At 41.0% G+C, this 18,011-nt stretch overlaps 1 protein-coding gene across 1 annotated transcript in view; it reads left to right on the top strand.

Annotated features, from left to right (window-relative positions):
* Positions 1-2,771: 2,771 nt before the first annotated feature.
* The window catches only part of LOC119660723 (guanine nucleotide-binding protein subunit beta-1), a 77,528-nt gene continuing 62,288 nt past the window's right edge, over positions 2,772-18,011 (top strand). The window contains exon 1 of the mRNA XM_038069376.1: positions 2,772-3,293. The gene's annotated coding sequence lies outside the window, so the exon portion shown is untranslated. The remainder of the gene's footprint in view (positions 3,294-18,011) is intronic.

Below are 18,011 nucleotides of genomic sequence, written 5' to 3'. Positions count from 1 at the left end.
TAAATATATAAATAAGCTTAATAAGAAAAGAGAAGATTATAGGGAGACTAGGAGAATTATTCCAGTTAAGAACTATAAACGTAATTACTATAAGAACGAACCGAGATATAGGATTAAAGAATTAGGTAGAGAACATCCCATTAATATAAAACGTCCTCGTAAATTTGCAGGTGATGACCTCAGTTTGGGTAGTTGCACTGCAACTTCTACTATTAGCAACACCACAGATAGACAGGAAATAGTAGAACATATCCAACTAATAGAAGAGAATTGTGAAAATGCAGTTCAAAACCTTAATAAATAAATTGAACTCAATTCTCATTTTAATAACTCGATTAAATACCTTAAAAATCTGATAGAGTCAGACCGAAACGCAATTAGTAAAACCTTTCAACAACTCACAGAAAACGAAAAACTTATTAGTAAAAAACCAACTGAAAACAGACCAAATTTTAAAACTCCGAATTTTGGAAGAGAAGTTAAATCAGATTATTGACAACATAGCAATGATGAAACATGGATTGATTCACTCTAGTATGCTAACAGCAACCGAAATTTTGACGACTAAACTGGACTTTTATAAACTCAAAAACGTACGAACCGGACTACTGAAGTATAAGGAAAACACAATAATTTTGGCCCTTAAAATTCCAAATTCTTACAAAATTGAAGAGTACAAATTAATTACATCGTTACCCACTACGAATAATTTACAAGCAATGTTAGAAGATCAGTATTTTATAGAAATAAATGGAACAAAATATGTTTATGATTGAATTGAATTATGAAAGGGAGTTGAAACCCTTGAGTAAGAGTATTACAAGAAATAATTGCGTACTTGTAGAAAATAATGGAACAGAAATTGTGAATGTTGATGATAACACTATAATCTGTAAGAATCTTAAACAAACTAATATTGTTAATTATTGTGACGACAGAAACATGCACCTAAATGGTAACTATTTAATCAACATCAATAACTGTACAATCCAGATACTAAATCAAACCGTTGGTAAAACAAATGTAAAATTTATTGACAGGTTCTTTTATAATGAAAATACGGATTATAATTTCACCAAAAACATTGATTTCAAAGAGATAGTTTAGAAAATAAGAGAAACTTGGAACATATCAATATTTTAAAATTTCATAAAAATATAAATTACCTATCTGGTTCAATTGTAAGCGCATTTTTGTTAATACTATTTATCATAATACTTACCCTAAAAAAAAAAAAATTGAAAATTGTTGTAAAAAGCTCGCAATCCAGTAAAATTACGGAGAATTTCAAGTTAAATAGGGGAGAGGTTAAATATCCGCTTGGGTCGCTTATCTCCCATTTACAGTTAATTCCGAAACATTGTAAACATTATTGAGTGCACCTGCATAACGGATGCACAAACTAATAGAATCATAAACATTATTGAGTGCACCTGCATAACGGATGCACAAACCAATAGAATCATAAACATTATTAAGTGCACCTGCATAACGGATGCACAAACGAGCGAGCATCGTAGGTATTAAGGTAGCAGTAAGATAATAAAAGGAAGAGTCTAGTTGAAACTGTGAGAGGATGAAGATCGATAAAATATATTAAATAAATAACTAAGAGCCTAGTTGAAACTGTCAGAGGATGAAGATCAATAAAATATATTAAATTAATAACTTCAAGTGTTATTAATTTTAGTTATATAGATACAATTCATGCAAAAAACAAAAAATCGATTTCTCCAACACGACACACGGGATGACCCCCTTAACCGGACCTTGGGGAATCCTAGCAGCTTTCAGAACCATTTCAAACCATTTTTAGAATGGGTTGTAATCTCTACTGTAACGTCCAATTCAAAATGAACAGCTAATGCCGAGTAGATCCATTGAATACAGTCCAATATTGACTAATGCACAATGAGCACGAGCGAGGCGTTTCGTTTTTCGAAGATGGTTTTTGAATTTATTCAATTTGAATGGATTGGTTTTGGAGACTGAAGTAGATCCTACATATTTTACTTTCAATTATTGATGCTACTCATATTAATTTTTTCGGTATAATAAGTGAATACAAGCGTGAAGAGGGCGCAGTTTAAATTGTTTTTTTTTTTCATCTTTTCCATAACATTGTCCTCCCACACTCAGTAGACTACATCCAATGTCGTAATGCTGTATGTGGACAATCGACGTGCCAGAATATTTTATGTTAAGAAAACTGATAAAAGTTACTACAACGAACAGTGCACTTACCTCAGGTTTGAATTCAATTATGATGTTTGAAATCGGCGAAATTAATGCAAATGAAATTACTTATTAGAATATGCTACTAAGATGAAGATAGGTAGATAGTATGCATCTCAGTTTTGAAAATCAATGCATACGAATTGAATAAATTCAAGAAGTAGCTGCCGAAAACGAAAAGCGCTGCCAAATTATGAATGTCGTATCGTACCATACGCACCGTACCATACGCACTTCGTTGATTTGTATATTGGAGTTGCGAGCGAGCGAGGATGGGCTCGCACGCTCGCTCGCTCAGTAGAACTCATTTTAAATTGATTAAGGGAGCAGAAAGAAAATTGGCTGATTAGTTGGTAAAGTTAATACTAATCAAATATAGATACATACAAGCATTTTGTGGCTGTTTTCTTTTGTACTATTGCTGACATATAGAAACTATTGTTGAACAGACAGCTTTTACCTTACCATCAGGTAACACATTCCTGTTACTGGAGAACTTACCCGATCCATGTACTAATTTATTCGTGAAGTTCGCTGGATGGCATCAATCCTGGTCGTCGTCACCTACTGAGGTCGTGGAGGCGTAGTCGGAAAAGTCGGGGAATTTGTTTTATTAGTCATCGGTGGATAGTTTTCGATTGTGTGACGACGGGCGATCGTTTCAACTTTATATTTATAAATATATGTTCTAAAACGTCGTTAATTAAGTTTTGGGAAGTTCGTGCATGGGCGTGAGGCGGCAGGACGAAAACGGAAAGAAACATAGTCTGCCAGGACGGGATTAACGAACGACAAAACGTTTGTCAAGGAGGAGCTCGCTTTGCTTCTGCTGCTGTCGTGAGGCTCGTTTCTGGTCGCGTGAGAAATTCGTGTGTACGGTAATATATTGAACCGCATCAAAGGTTCTGTGTCCGGGACGAAAACCCAGCATAATTAATCTCTTATCGCTCTCTGGGAAATACGCTAGGATACATGTGTGCAGTTTGCGTGCATTAAAAGTGAAAAGATTTTTTTTGGGATAAGGAAGCATTTCTTCGCGACTTCTCGAACTAGCAAAGGTGAGTGTGCCCGTGAATGTAAATTGCTTTTCGGACGTAACGTTGTGTTTTGTATGTGTGGGTCTGACTATCGGGCGGCATATTGAGAAGAAAAAAACGGAAGACCCCAATCTCTCCAGATCTCTAGGCTGCTCTCTGCGGTTCAATACATCAAATTTACTAAAAGTACACATTTTCCCACACCAAGTGAACTATTTATCGCAAAAGATTTTTTTTGGGCGATTTGGAAACCGTGCAAAGTAGCCGGCGGTATATAAGATGTTTCTCTTAGATATACAAGAAAACTACAATTTTCCTGCATTTCAGTAGACACAGATTAGAAACGCAAACAAGAACTGGACGCTCGCGGGGATATATTTTGGGGTCAGATATATGTCGAGCCATGAACGGAAACATCAAGACATGATTTCCTTTAATTCTTTGTATGAAAGGTACCTCAAATGACGCTATTCTCGGCAATTTTACATTACTTCATTATGGTAACATAACGTAGGAAGAGTAATAAAGGCAAGCTCCCAAAGCTGCAAGTTAAGTACAACTTTTTTTCACACCATCAATGATAATATACAGCCCGCCATCCACGCTCAGCCCGGACTGTCAGTTACTGATCGGCGGTCGTAACGTTAATGGAAGACAGTTGGTCTGCTAGTTTTGACTGTTCAAGCGGCCGCTGATTGGGCCAACCGGCCAGACAGTTTATTTGTGTGAGCGAGGGTTTCATGTTTAGGCTGTGAGGGAGAGTTTTATGGGCATCTTTATCGCTGATGAACATTTTTGATAAATAATAATCGCCGGCACAACAATCCAATTGGATCGCAGCCTACTTCAAGGCTGTTAGAGCACTTCATTCAAGATCCTATAGGAGGCAATGTGGTCAGCATTGCACTCGCCCGGGATTATTATCCTGATTTGACTCTAGCTGCTGAGCCTATTTCAGCTTACAAAAACTGTTCCGCTCGAAACGTCTCACTATAGGGTCAAAGCTCTTACTATACAAGACAATGATCTTGCCAGTCCTCATTTATTCCTCGGAGACTTGGGCTCTTAGCAAGAAGAATTGCGAACTTTTGGCCGCGTTCGAGAGAAGAATCGTCCGAAGAATTTTTGGCCCCCTACATGAGAATGGACGATTCCGTATCCTACATAACGACGAAATCTGTGAGCGATACCATGACCGTCAGGTTGTGGATAAAATCCGGCTCAACAGGTTACGGTGGGCGGGTTACTTCATCCGTATGGATGAGGATGATCCAGCCCGGAAAGCCTATAGAGGCAATATCTATAGTAGAACAAGAAGACGAAGCAGACCATGCCTAAGATGGAGCGATGGCGTAGGCCAGGACGCCAGACAGCTTTTAGGAATATCGAACTGTGGACCTCGGCGCAAAACCGGGATGTATGGAGTTCTTTATTAAGTCAGGCCTAGACCGGATACCGGTTGTTGCGCTGTTGATGATGATGATCTTGATTGGAGTGGTATCTGGCGACAAATTACGATACAAATCCCACTGTCACCAGTGAGATTTGAACCGCGAACTTCCGTACGACGGACTTGTGCTCTAACCACTCAGCTATCCGGATGATAAATGCTCAAATTCTCGTCTCAAGGCCTTCCATATCCAGAGTTGAAGTAATAATGCCGCTTGGCTTTCCGGTACGTGGATAGTACTTTCAGTTCCAGACTGACCGTGAATTAACACATAATTCTAAAAAGTTTTGAAGTCAATCTAACACATTATCTTCGACGGGTTTCATAAGGAACAACAGACCATCCCGGTTTCCCACCAATTCGATATCGCTAAAAACCGTCTGGCGGGCAGGGTCTGCCACATCTTTTTTCTACTATAGATATTGACCTTATGACTTCCGGGATGATCCATCCACCTATAAGGATTAAGTGACTCGCCCAACGTTATCTACTTAGCCGGATTTAATCCACACGGTCGTCTTATCGTTCTATAGGCTACGGAATCATCCATCCTCATGTTGGAGCCAAAAATTCGTTGGAGGATTCTTCGTCATAGCTGTTATCGGTTGTGATTTTCGATCCTAGATAGGGACTAATTATCAACGGTCTCAAAGTTGCAGTCTCCTATTGTTCTTTTAATCAGTACCATTTAATGATTTGATTCGATTCTTGGTACTGACGTTGCCACCATGTACTTCGTCTTCATTACTGTGCAGCCCAAGATCTCGCGCCGCCTCCTGCATCTAGATAAGCGTAAATTGTACATCTCCTTTTATTCTTCCCACAATGTCAGTATCGTCAGCGCTGCTTTTATTTGGTCTCGCACGTTGGTCAGGACCAGCTTGGTCTTATCAATTCGACTGGGTTACCGAATTCTCTCATGGCCATGTACAGTTTTACCCTGCTTATACTATCACGGGCGGCCTTGAAATCGAGGAAAAGATGGGGTAACTCATGGCCATATCCCAACAGTTCTTCCATCGCTTGAGAGAGAAGATCTGATCTGTTGCTGATTTCCCTGCAATGAAACCTCTTTGGTTTGGGCCGATAATGTCTGTATAGTTGGCACTCAGCAACGCTATACTTCTATAATTGCTGCAATGCTTCATATCCGTCTTTTTATATATGGGACAGATAATGCCTCATGGCCAGTCGTCAGGCATTGTTTCGCTGTCTCATTACTTGTGCTTCAGTTGATGAACCGCTTGATGTATTATAGTTTGATCGCCTCGATATTTGGCCAATTCAGATGTAATTTCATCGGCTCGTGGCGATGTGTTTTGGTTTGGATGGTGGCAGCATTTGTTCGTCGTATTCAGTTAATTCGATTTTCAGGTCGCCAATACTTTAGTTGTTGAGCAGTTCATCAAAGTTCTCAACCCGTCGCTCCAAAACGACCGTGCGGTCGGAAATCAGATTTCTCTCCTTATCTCGGCAGGATGGGCATCGAGGTATATAAGGCTTCATCCTACTGACTTGTTGGTAAAACTCCCGCACCTAATGCGATTGCTCCTTGTACTTCTCTCCCAGGCTTGCTTCTTCTGTATCTGAAGTCGTTTCACCTCCCGATGGAGTTCTTCCGTTCCGTTGCTAGCTTACATTCATCGTCGAACCTGTCATTCCGTATGAATGATATTGTTCTTCAGGTGATTATGAAGATCAACTGTCGATGCTTCATCTCCATAACCTCTGTAAGCTGTAGCTATTGCGGCATCAATTTGCCCCTTATTGGTGTTAAGGAGGTCTTTGTTGTGGATAGCTCCAGTATTCACTCTCACCTGATTGTCGGGGGGATTCTAGACAGTGTTGTAATTCGAGCCGGGAACACTATGTCAACGAGACAGTGATCCGAATCTATATTGACCTCCTATATTTCCTGAAATTCATTAAGACTGAGAGGTAACGGCGTTCAATCAAGACGTGGTCAGTTTAGTTGAAAGTGATCCCGTCTGATGAGGCCAAAGTTTGTTTGTGAATCACTTTCCGCACAAACCAGGTTCTTCCAACAACCATTTCGTGCAATACTGCTTACTCATTAATCCGTAGTCTGTTATCATTGGTGTTTTATGTAGGCTATGGGAATCAACGTATCGCCTGAATATGAGCTCCGCCCCTACTTGGGTGTTAAAATCTCTAAGTATGATTTTAATATCACACTTGGGGCAGGTATATGCAGATGCTAATGAAGATTGCGGGGAGCGTCTAGTAAGATGGACAAGTACATAAGTATGTTAGTACGCGGTATTCACTTCACGTACATATGTATATGTAAGCGTTTGTTCCCGCATTAAAGTCGAAATATTGAGATGCGCTTCATCAATTTTGATGCGTTCATATACGTATACAGTGAGAAAAAGCACACAAAATTTACAATTATGCATCTATACAAAATCTTGGCCTCAAAATATATCCTATTCCAATATCTGCCTCATACCATATTTTAAGAATTCATCCGAAAACCCCCTAAATTCATCTTAGAGCATTAAATTTGGTATCAGTATAAATTAAATCCTTGAGGGTTTAACGTGAGCACCTGTCTGGACGAGTTAATCCCACGGTCTTCTTAAGACACGGATTGATTTTGTGACCACAATCAGAGCCCCGCTGAGACAAGCAACAACGGTACCAGTCTATACCAAGTGCATGGCTTAGCATTCATACTGGGGGATGCAAGACCTACCTAAATCTCTACCGAACTAAGGAGTACGGCACCCGTGTTGAAACGCAACACCACGCCGAGGCCCGAAGGTCTCTTCTCGCTTGAGCATAACCAACAACCCCCATGAAGCTCCCACTAGGGGGCCAACCGCAAATAACCGAGCTATACTCACATACAACGGGAGTTCACCCGAAGTATGAGAGTCCAGGGGCTATTGCGGTTCCCATGATATCAGTATACCCCTGGTGAGGTTTCGTGACCAATTTGCCACTTCAGATGAGTCTCCGTGCAGACTCGGGTCTGATCGCCCTGATTAGGCTTCTGCAGCATTCGCCTACTGCATCACGGCCGGTAAGTCAAAGGCGTACAGCGTCTCCCGGTGCCACCACTATGGAGGATCTCCTTTAGCTACTTGGTTTTGGTTTGGCCGACAGGGTTGCAGCCCCGTCTTGCTCACCGCCACCTCTGAGCAGCGGTACCAGTATAAGTGATGATATAGGACATTCGGATAAGTAAAGCCCGCCATCCACGTTCGGTTCTGCCTGTCAGTTACACCAGATAAGCCCGCAGTGCAGCCGGCCGTCAGTTAAGCTAAACAAACCATGCACGTATCGGTAAGCCGCAATATCATTAGCTCAACTCTGGACGTGGAAGACTTTAAGAGGAGAATTTGAGATGTTTTCGTATGTAAGCATTTATCATAAATGTGCCCACAAAATTCTCGTTCATATCCTAAACAAACATGTCTGGCAAACGTTAGCTGAATCATTTTTCGTTCGATTACCGTCCGCCTGAACAGTCAAAACTTACAGAACAACTGCATCCACGTTCAGGCCGCCAATCAAGTGCGAACTCTTTAGGCATAATGGTAGGCCGAACTGAACTTGGATGGAAGTAAATCCAGCTTTTATTAACAAATCTATAAATGGTCAAAGGTTACCACGTCATAATCAAATAAAGCGAACTTATATGGGCGGCAGATTACATCTAATGACAGTTCTACGTGTTTGCCAAGCCATAACAAAAAGTTTCAAGTGAAAACGGGTGCCCGGCTTGGTTGCTGTCGCTTGTAGGCGGTTTTATGAATGCACACTTGCCAAACTTAAAGAAATCGCGGTAACACAAACGTGTGGGGTGAAAAGCAATACTTTGCTTGCTTCACAGTTGAGTCAACTGGTATCCAACGTCAAGTCATGATATAAATTCCACTGCCACCAGTGAGATTTGAACCGTGATCTTCCGTACGACAGCCTAGTGCTCTAATCACAGTACTCTAGTACATTTGCAACAAAAGGGTTCGAAATTTTAAATACATAATTTACAGTAATGTATGCTCTTTATGTTGTTTTCAAAACAAAAAGGAGTTAAGCAGTGAAAAATGTAACAGCGACAGTATGAACAACAAATCAGCAAAAATTAGTAGTGATTCTCACACTCTTCTTCTTTTTCTTCAGCTTTTTCCCCGTTCACAAGCGAGGTCGGCTCGTCGTGATCAGCCTCGCCGTTTGACCCTATCAAATGCCTGATCTGGATGCAATCTCGCCACCGTTGTTTGGAGGGCCGTTTGGTCGTTTACCATTGACTTCAATGTTCAGACAAATCTTGGCAAGTGAATTCGCGTTGGCGCGAATTACGTGACTATACCATCGAAGACGCCTCTCTCGAAGTTTTTCCACGATCGGTGGAATTCGATCTCGATCGTGGATATCCTAATTTCGGATGTGATCAAAACGTGTCACGCCATTAGTCCAATGCAACATCTTCATCTCCATTACCATGGTCTACGTGAGGGGTTCTTTATTGTTTCTGTCAGAGGTTTGGCTAGTATTTTTCATTGTTTCTTAAGAAAAGGGATATGAAGACCGTAACGAATCGAATGAAGCAATGCATCCCAAACTAGCAACTTTGAAAAATCAGGATTATAAACTCAAATGTTTACAAGCAACATGAAGAAGAACAGAAGTTCTTCCTGTGTTTCATTTGCAGTTTCTGGCGCCCTTGAACGCTCTTCTTGGGCATCCTTAGTTTGGCAAAAAAGTGCGATCACGCGAGGAGGTAAGAAGAGTAGACGCAAAAAGCGCTAGGTGCATTTTGGACCTTTTGAACTGACATGAAGAGGGCTTGCACTCATTTCCGGAATCGTGGTACATATTCAAGTTGAATACAAACTCTCAAAATCCTGTTTAGCCACGGGAATACTATCTGTGAATAAACTTAGCTTAAGCTTGAACGTTGTTGCGAAATCCGATGTGTTATCTTAGTATCGAAACGATATACAACGTTTCTGTGAGGATATTGGTAGATTGTCAATGGAATAGATTAAGATAGCCTGTATAATGTATATGCAATAGACCAGTTTTAAGCTAGTATTTATCTTTTTGGGAATAAGCTCAATAGGTTTAGAAAACGGCATTTTCTTGGAAAATAGACGACATATCCTAGTATTTCTATAGGAAAAGACGGTTGAATTTCAGCTTATCTTGGAAAATTGATATTGTTTTTAGACCAGGTAGCTGAATTCTTCCTAACTTTAGCAGCATGTATTCTTTCAGAACGAGTTGGAAACAGCAATGGTTGAATAAGTTCATTGAGAAAAATATATATGTAGACATTAAGTTGATATCCTAATAAAGGCATTAAGCTAGAAGGTATTACGATGAGAGTCCAGCATTGCATCATCTTGGCGCAAACACGGTCACCAAGGCGGTCAACCAACCAAACTCCCCTAACAAGTTTGCCGATCGTGAATACCGATCGCGCGAAAAAATACCTGGAACCGGACAGCACGTGCTGCAGCTAACTCGAATGCTAGCAGTTCGGTGAGATGAGGGCTGGGGGTCCTTGTTCACAAATATTATCTCCCTGTCAGAACAGAGATTTTATTCATTTGCCTAGACTCAATACTCAAAAAAACTAAAGCCACCAGGGGTAAATTACTCTAGGAAAGACGTGAAGTCTCGAAGCGGGATGATACCACTGACAATTTCGTTACCAAGGGAGTTAAACCTGTCTAACAGACTGATCAGGGATGGGACAAAATCACAAAAAATTAACGCACGAGGGATTAATGGGGAAGGATTTAGCCCTGAACTAATTCTTGCACCTACGCGACTAGAGGCCCCCGGTACTGACATTTACAGTCTTGAATTTGCACAGAGGCGACAACTTTGACCTATTATAACTTCTACGTTTAAGTTTTACACAAAACCTTAAAAATTTAATTTTTTAAAAGCTGTATAGTTTCTATTTTTCTCCCGATTCCGTTAGTTCTAGTTCGAGCCATATCTATATGTATTTTAGTTTGCAAAAAAGAGACAGCTTTGATGTATTTTTTTGTTTTATGGATAGAGGTCAAAACTATAAAAAGAGGTTGCAGCAATGTGTGGGATTTTTACCTACTAAAATCACCCCCAATTTTCACCCCATATCCCCGCGGGGCCCTCTGTGTTACTTTACGTGGAGGAGTTTGATTAAAGCTCTATTCATACGAGGAAATTATTCATACTATCCAGCGGGTAGCATATTCAGCACCTATCGTGTTAGACACAAAAGAATTTCAGGCATTTAATTGAGGAGTATTCATACTATCCAGCAACAGGCGTTCCGTGCCTATCACGGAGCGTGTCAAAAACAGCATCGTAGTGGTTTTTATCGATAAAGTAACGTTGTAAATATTCGTTCATTTATTGAAGTTGATGATAAATTCACAGCGGAAAAAGGAACAAATTTGGCGTAACACTACTTCTTTCGCGAAATTACAAATCAAATAGAAGTCCACTTTGCACTCTACACATGGGACCACGTTTGGGAAAATCAGTGAGGTTTGAACCGTGACCTTTCGTACGACAGCCTAGTGTTCTGACCACTGAGTTATCCGGACACTCTCTCAGTAAATGTATGGAAAAATTATTTTATGTCTGACACTTACAGAGTTCGGCAGCCAATTTGTTGGATAGAAAGAATACTTTCGTGTGTGCTTTGCTGGACACGGAACGTCTGCTGTTGAGTAGTATGAATACTCTCATAGTAAATATATGGAATAATGAAATCAGAGGCAACTCATCAGACGCTACCTCACCTCTGCCCTGGGAGCAGCGTGTTAGGTCTGGATTTATGACGGATTTCACTTGAATATAATTCGTACCCATTACGTGTTTGCGGTTATATTTAGGTGGAGCGATTTCCATCTGTCGTACTTCCGATCACGCTGCTCCCAGGGCAGAGGTGAGGCAGCGTCTGATCTGCCCTGGAAACCGTCGGTCAGTTGTTTCGTTCTGTTTTTGAAAATTTTGGTTTAACTCAAAAAAGAGGAGTCCGTGGAGGAAGTAAATTGTTTCCCAAGTGGTCCGGTCCGTCACCAAGTTGGTGCGGACTCAGGGTTCCCAGCATCCTCAACAAAAAAAAATATATGGAATAATACTTTCATGTCTAATGCGTTAGGTGCATGACAGGCTAGATTAGTATGCATTTAGCTTTATATTATACATATCTTAACTAACTGCCGATCTCTATTGTGAGATTATGTTATGGTTTCTAAACTATTTTTAAACCTTAAGGTTATGACCCACACGGTCCCGGCATTGGTGATTTGCGAAATGAGGGAAAATTTGTCTCTGTTCCCCATATGACACATCTATGATGCGCGAGAAGCTAGTTAAATATCTGCCGTATTCATCCCAGGTGAAAATAAAGTAAAACTTTGCTACTCAAATTTATTTTTGGCAATAAAGCACGCATAGAGGGTGAGTATTGAGTTTATCCTAGCGAAGAATTTTATATGGAGACGGATAAAATGAGAGCAATTAATCGTGTCTGCTGATCCTTGCCATGTAATTGGTGTATATGTTTCCCCGGAATGTGGATGATAAGGCATAGCATGGTCATATATCTGATAAATTCTGGCACATGCAGCCGTTTTCAGTACTTCGATACGCGCCGCTCCATGTGGTAATACCCGCTCGCACATTAATGCGAGAAGGGAAAGTAGTTTAGAAAGATAGATGCTCCTATCTGTCTAAAAGAAATGGCCACAGCTAGATTTTTTTTTCCTAAGGATTGAGGGAACCTAAGGTAGTAGCCGTTTGATATTGCATCATTCCAAACGCAGAGAAATTTGCTTCCACTTTTTATGGTCCACGTATATCCTCAATGCTCCTACCAAATCGTACTCCTGGAATGAATTTAAGGGGGCCTTTGTGATGAATTTTTAAAATATGGAAACATACTATCAATTTTATTTGAACAGATAACGGAATTCCATCCTTGGTAATTATTTTCAAATTTTTCAGTTAGATAGGTTCTGAGAAAGAAATCTGTTTCATTTTTAGGGCATACACTTGGAGCTATTATATAGTATCTACATTTTGGGTCCTAGTTCCTGTATCTTCCAGCTGATATGAAATGCTAGACTAGTGCTGAAAAGTACTAAGAAGGCCGTATTGAAATTTTTTTGGTGGAGGCAAGTCATGAAATTGACGATGCAGTGGTTGAGGGGGTCGAGCATCAGCCTCCGAATCTCGCTGCTTTGGGTTCGAATCTCAGTCATCATGAGTGGCTGTTTGTCTCGTTTTTGTGAGCTAATCACTTGCACAGCGTTATGTTTGATGATAGTGAAACTGAGGCACATTCTGACTGCGGATGCCCTATCCTTCACCAAGGAGTGAACAGAAAACGCTAAGTCATGAAATTTCACACGAGTAACTAACTAACCAACAAGGAGACACAAAACAGTACATTTTTCATATGAATCGTATTTGGGACGCCTTTTTCTTCTGGATACATTTTGAGATTGCTCGGCCATTCGACTTACTTGATTTTTTTAAGGTTTTGTAGGAGACTTCGATGTCCACCTGTTTGTCACACCCGATTTACTCGGAAACGACTGAACGAATTGTCACGAAATTTGGTCAGAAGGTGTGGTCTATGAATCCCTTTAAATCTAGCGAGTGGCGCTATTTTGCCTTGAGTATGAGGAGGGGCTCTCTATTCATGCAAAAGGGTAGGCTATTAAATGAAAGGCTCGATTTGCACTTTTCGGAAATAATCCTATTTCTGATGTTGGCCGAAACATACGGAAGTGAGGATTTAAAATGCGTGTCCTAAAAAGTGAAACAGGTCTCGTTCTTAGAACCTATCCGGCCGAGAAATTTAAAAAAATGGCAATGGAGCTTCTATACGAAATCTAGGCCTCGAAAACATCTCATCCAATATCTCCTCAAATAAAGTAAACAATAGCATATTACTATATTTAAAAAAATTACCTAAACCTTAATTTCATCCTAGAAGGCATAATTTTGGGAAGTTTGAATGAAATTCAACTATAACTAACAAAGTTATGGACGTTCAAAATTTTACATTTCATGTAAATTTATTGCACTGTAAGACATGTATGTTCCTTTTTTAGCTTCTTTTAAGTAAAGTGGTTTGCGTGAAGATGTGTTAGGTCAATTTGAATGGGCAACATTTGTTTATTTTGGATGAGCACTATGTTTTTGATATATGTGTGCATACATATGTATATCTGCATTTTAACAATTAGTGGAGAAATATTTTGCATTTTTAGCTATGTACGAATGAAAAACCTTGCACAGAGAGTTCCTCACATAAGATGAACACAAAACCTTTATACCCAAAGCGCCCAGCATCCCGAATTGTTTTGTTTTATTATCTAAACTTGTCTTTAGAAATCCGCATTTAAATTTAATAAAATTTCACATTCAGAATGGTCACAAACAACTTTTGAAACTTGGAACGCTACTTTGAACTACTGGAAAATCTGAAAAAAAAATGAAGCGGCCACTATACGGTGTCTAGGCTCCGAAATACCCTTGATACCGATATGTAATAATGATAATCGTTGGCACAAAAATCCAATTGAATCAGGGCTTCGAAGTCTGTTAGAGCATTTCATTCAAAACCGTAACGATACATAAAAGGATAGCAGTACCCTTTAGGAGACAATGTGGTCAGCATTGCGCTCGCCCGAGAATATTACCTTGATTTGACTCAGGTACTCATTCACAGCTGAGTCAACTGGTATCCAATGTCAAATTACGATACAAATTCCATTGCCACCAGTGAGATTTGAACCGCGATCTTCCATATGACAGCCGATATATGCTCAAATAAAATTAATGATAATATATTATTTGTGTGAAAGAACACCTTATTAAAATCGATTCAAAAATCTGCCAAAAATTTAAGACTTTTAAGGAAATGTCCCATTGACGGTTCTCATTTTTGACAAGCGTAATCGTGGGTTGAATAAGTGGAATTAGCAAAAATATAAATTATCTTCCAACCACAAATAAAAGAGGTTCGCTAAAAACTGTTTTTGAATAAAAAAAAAATTGTTATTAGGCTTCGCATAATGCATGGAAAATGTAGTTTAAATTAAATGGTCTGTCAATTCAGACTTAAATATGACATTTCAGCTAAAAAAAAAATCGCCGCACGCTATTTATGAGGAAGAGACAAGGTCAAAAAACCCTTGTTACAGGCATATGGAACAACGTCTAGATTTCGCAAGAAAGTATTCGCAGTAGACTGACGATGAGGTAAGGTGTTGTTGTCCGATGAGCCCGAAATCAACTGTTTGGGAACGAACGGTGTCGAAAACTGCCAGTCGGAAATTGTAGCCGTGTCATGTAAAGCCAACCCTTAAATTTGGTGGAAGTTCCATAATGGTGTGGAGATGTACGATGGCCAGAGGCGTTGGAATACTTTACAGAATCCTTGAGAAGAGAGCTGCAATATCGTATATTGATTTTGAGAGCCGAACTCCCAGAAAAGTTTGATGTAAGTACTTCGGACATAATCCTCCAGCAAAACAAAGATACCCAGATCCGGCTCAATAGGTTACGGTGGACGGGTCACTTAATCCGGATGGATGAGGATGATCCAGCCCGGAAAGTCTATAATGGCAATATCTATGGTAGAAAAAGAAGACGAGGCAGACCCTACCTAAGATGGAGCGGATGGCGTAGGTCAGGACGCCAGACAGCTTTTAGGGTTATCGAATTGGTGGACCTCGGCGCAAAACGGGGATGTCTGGAATTCCTTATTAAGGCAGGCCTAGACCGGATACCGGATGAAAAAGATACTAGATATATTTCCAGTTCATGATTTAAAAATAATATTACAATTCTTGATAGGTCCCAACGGTGTCCAGACCTCAGCGCATAAAGCACTTATGGGGGGAGGGCGTTGAATAGGTCGATTACTGAAGAGATTAGAAGGAAGGAAGAAAGTGCTGTGGACAAAAATGCATCCTGCATGGCAGGACATTCCCCAAAAAGGGTAAGAAATGTGTGCAGGTGTATTCTTGATAGTATGTAGTAGGAAGAATCAAAGCTGCACTGGACGCAAAAGTGGATGCGGAAATTGTTTATGGCGAATAAGCCCTCAAATGGTCCCAAAGTCACAAAACTGCTGCCAAGTATGGGGTTTGCTTTAGGTTGGCTTTGGACTTCCTTTCAGTTGACTTGGGGCTGGCTTTGGACTAGAATGTGATTTCGGATGCATCTAAAAATGGGGATGTAGATTCTTGGCTTAAAGTGTATGTATGGCATTTACCTATGTAATGCTTCCTTGTACGAGCGGCCGAGGCGATTATCGAGTACCAATACCGACTATTGATAGCCGACCCCGCTTGTGAACGGTACAAAGGCTGAAGAAAAAGAAGAATACCGACTACCGGTTGCGTATCTGTTCTTTCGGCTGCCTTTGATGTGAAAAGGTGATTTCGATTTTATGTGTGATAGGCAGGGATAATTATACCAAGCAAGTGAAGTAATGCTCGTTGGGCAAAGTCATGATTCCGTGTTCTTTGCATGTGAAAATATAGTTCTATTTGCTATCTTATCTCCTTATTGGAGCTTTCGTTTTGTTTTTTTTCTCTTGCGTAAACTTTACGCTATGAATGTAATAAATGCAGGGAAAGCCATTCTAGTAATATGTAATGTTGGGTGCTGATGGTATAACTTCATATGTACGATTAGGGTAATGAGAGGTGATCTCTGGGATATTAACTTCCAATAGCGCGTTTTTCAAAAAGTGATATAATATCACATTGTCTACTAAGATGATGTTTTGCGTACCTCTAATATATAAGCATCAGTATGCGGTGGTTAGTATAATATTTATGTCTTCAATATGAGAGAAGGAATATTCCCTGTCCAGTGGAAAAAGCAAAAGTTGGTGTTGCTTCCGAAGCCTGGCAAGCCACCTGAAAACCCAGCGTCGTATCGTCCTATCTGCCTGTTGCATACAATGGGGAAGATGATGGAGAGAGTCATCTACAACAGACTCCTGCCCATCGTCGAAGCCAGCAATGGTTTATCGGAACGCCAGTTTGGTTTCCGACGCGCCCACTCCACGGTGGACGCAATTAACATCGTGGTAAATATGGCCAAAGGTGCACTGATTTCTGGCGGCTGCTGTGCCGTGGTGACGTTGGATGTCAAAAACGCATTCAACTCGGCCAACTGGAATAGAATTAAAGGGGCGTTGGCTAACATAAGTCTCCCCGGATACTTAGCGAATTTGGTGGAAAACTACATCTCAGAGAGGACTTTCTGGTACGGGACGGATGAGGGCCCCAAAGAGTACATTGTCACAGCCGGGGTAACACAGGGATCGGTGGGATTGGTCCTCTGTTGTGGAATATCATGTATAATGGGGTGCTTGCTCTTCCCGGCCCAGAGGAGACTACAATTGTCGGCTTTGCTGATGGCCTAGCTGTGGTTGTTACAGCAAAACACTCAGAAGATGTGGAGGTTTACGCGACGGAAACAGTGAGAGCGGTAAAGTCCTGGCTAGAGAAGGTCGGGCTGACCTTGGCGGACGCGAAAACGGAAGCGGTCTTAATAACGAAACGCAGGAAAAATAACACTGTAAAAGTGGAGGTCGGTGGACATACGGTCGTATCAAAGCCGGCTATCAAATACCTGGGGGTAATAATTGATACCAAATTGAGTTTTAGGGAGCACTTAGAGTATGCATGCCAAAAGGCAGCCAGTGCCACCACGGCACTTGCAAAAATGTTGCCAAATATTGGTGGACCGAAACATTGCCAGAGCTTGATGCTAGCCGGAGTGGTGCGCTCCATCCTGCTCTACTCGTCGCCTGTGTGGGCAGAGGCGCTTGCAACCTCTCAGAGACGGAAGCAGGTGAACTCGGTTTACCGGCGGATGGCTTTGAGGGTTTGCAGTGCTTTTAGAACCACATCGGATGAGGTAGTATTGGTGGTGGCAGGCATGATCCCGGCTGACATTCTGGCCAAAGAAATAAGTGTCCTGTACAATGCAACACGTATGGAGGGGCATGCACAGCGTAGAAATGCGGCAAGGTCAGAGTCGCTTGATCTCTGGCAACGCAGATGGGACGAGTCTACGAAAGGTCGGTGGACGCACAGGCTCATTCCCAACATTAGGGTGTGGCTTGAGCGAAAACATGGGGAGACCAACCACCACATTACCCAGTTTCTCACGGGACACGGTGGTTGCTACAGCCAGTATCTGCACCGCTTTGGGTTGGATGAATCTCCGAACTGTCCCAGATGCGATGGCGTACCGGAGGATCCAGAGCATCT

The sequence above is a fragment of the Hermetia illucens genome, chromosome 7 (assembly GCF_905115235.1).
Source record: "Hermetia illucens chromosome 7, iHerIll2.2.curated.20191125, whole genome shotgun sequence".
In the NCBI taxonomy this organism is placed as follows: domain Eukaryota; kingdom Metazoa; phylum Arthropoda; class Insecta; order Diptera; family Stratiomyidae; genus Hermetia; species Hermetia illucens.
This window is presented reverse-complemented; position numbering and strand designations above follow the sequence as displayed.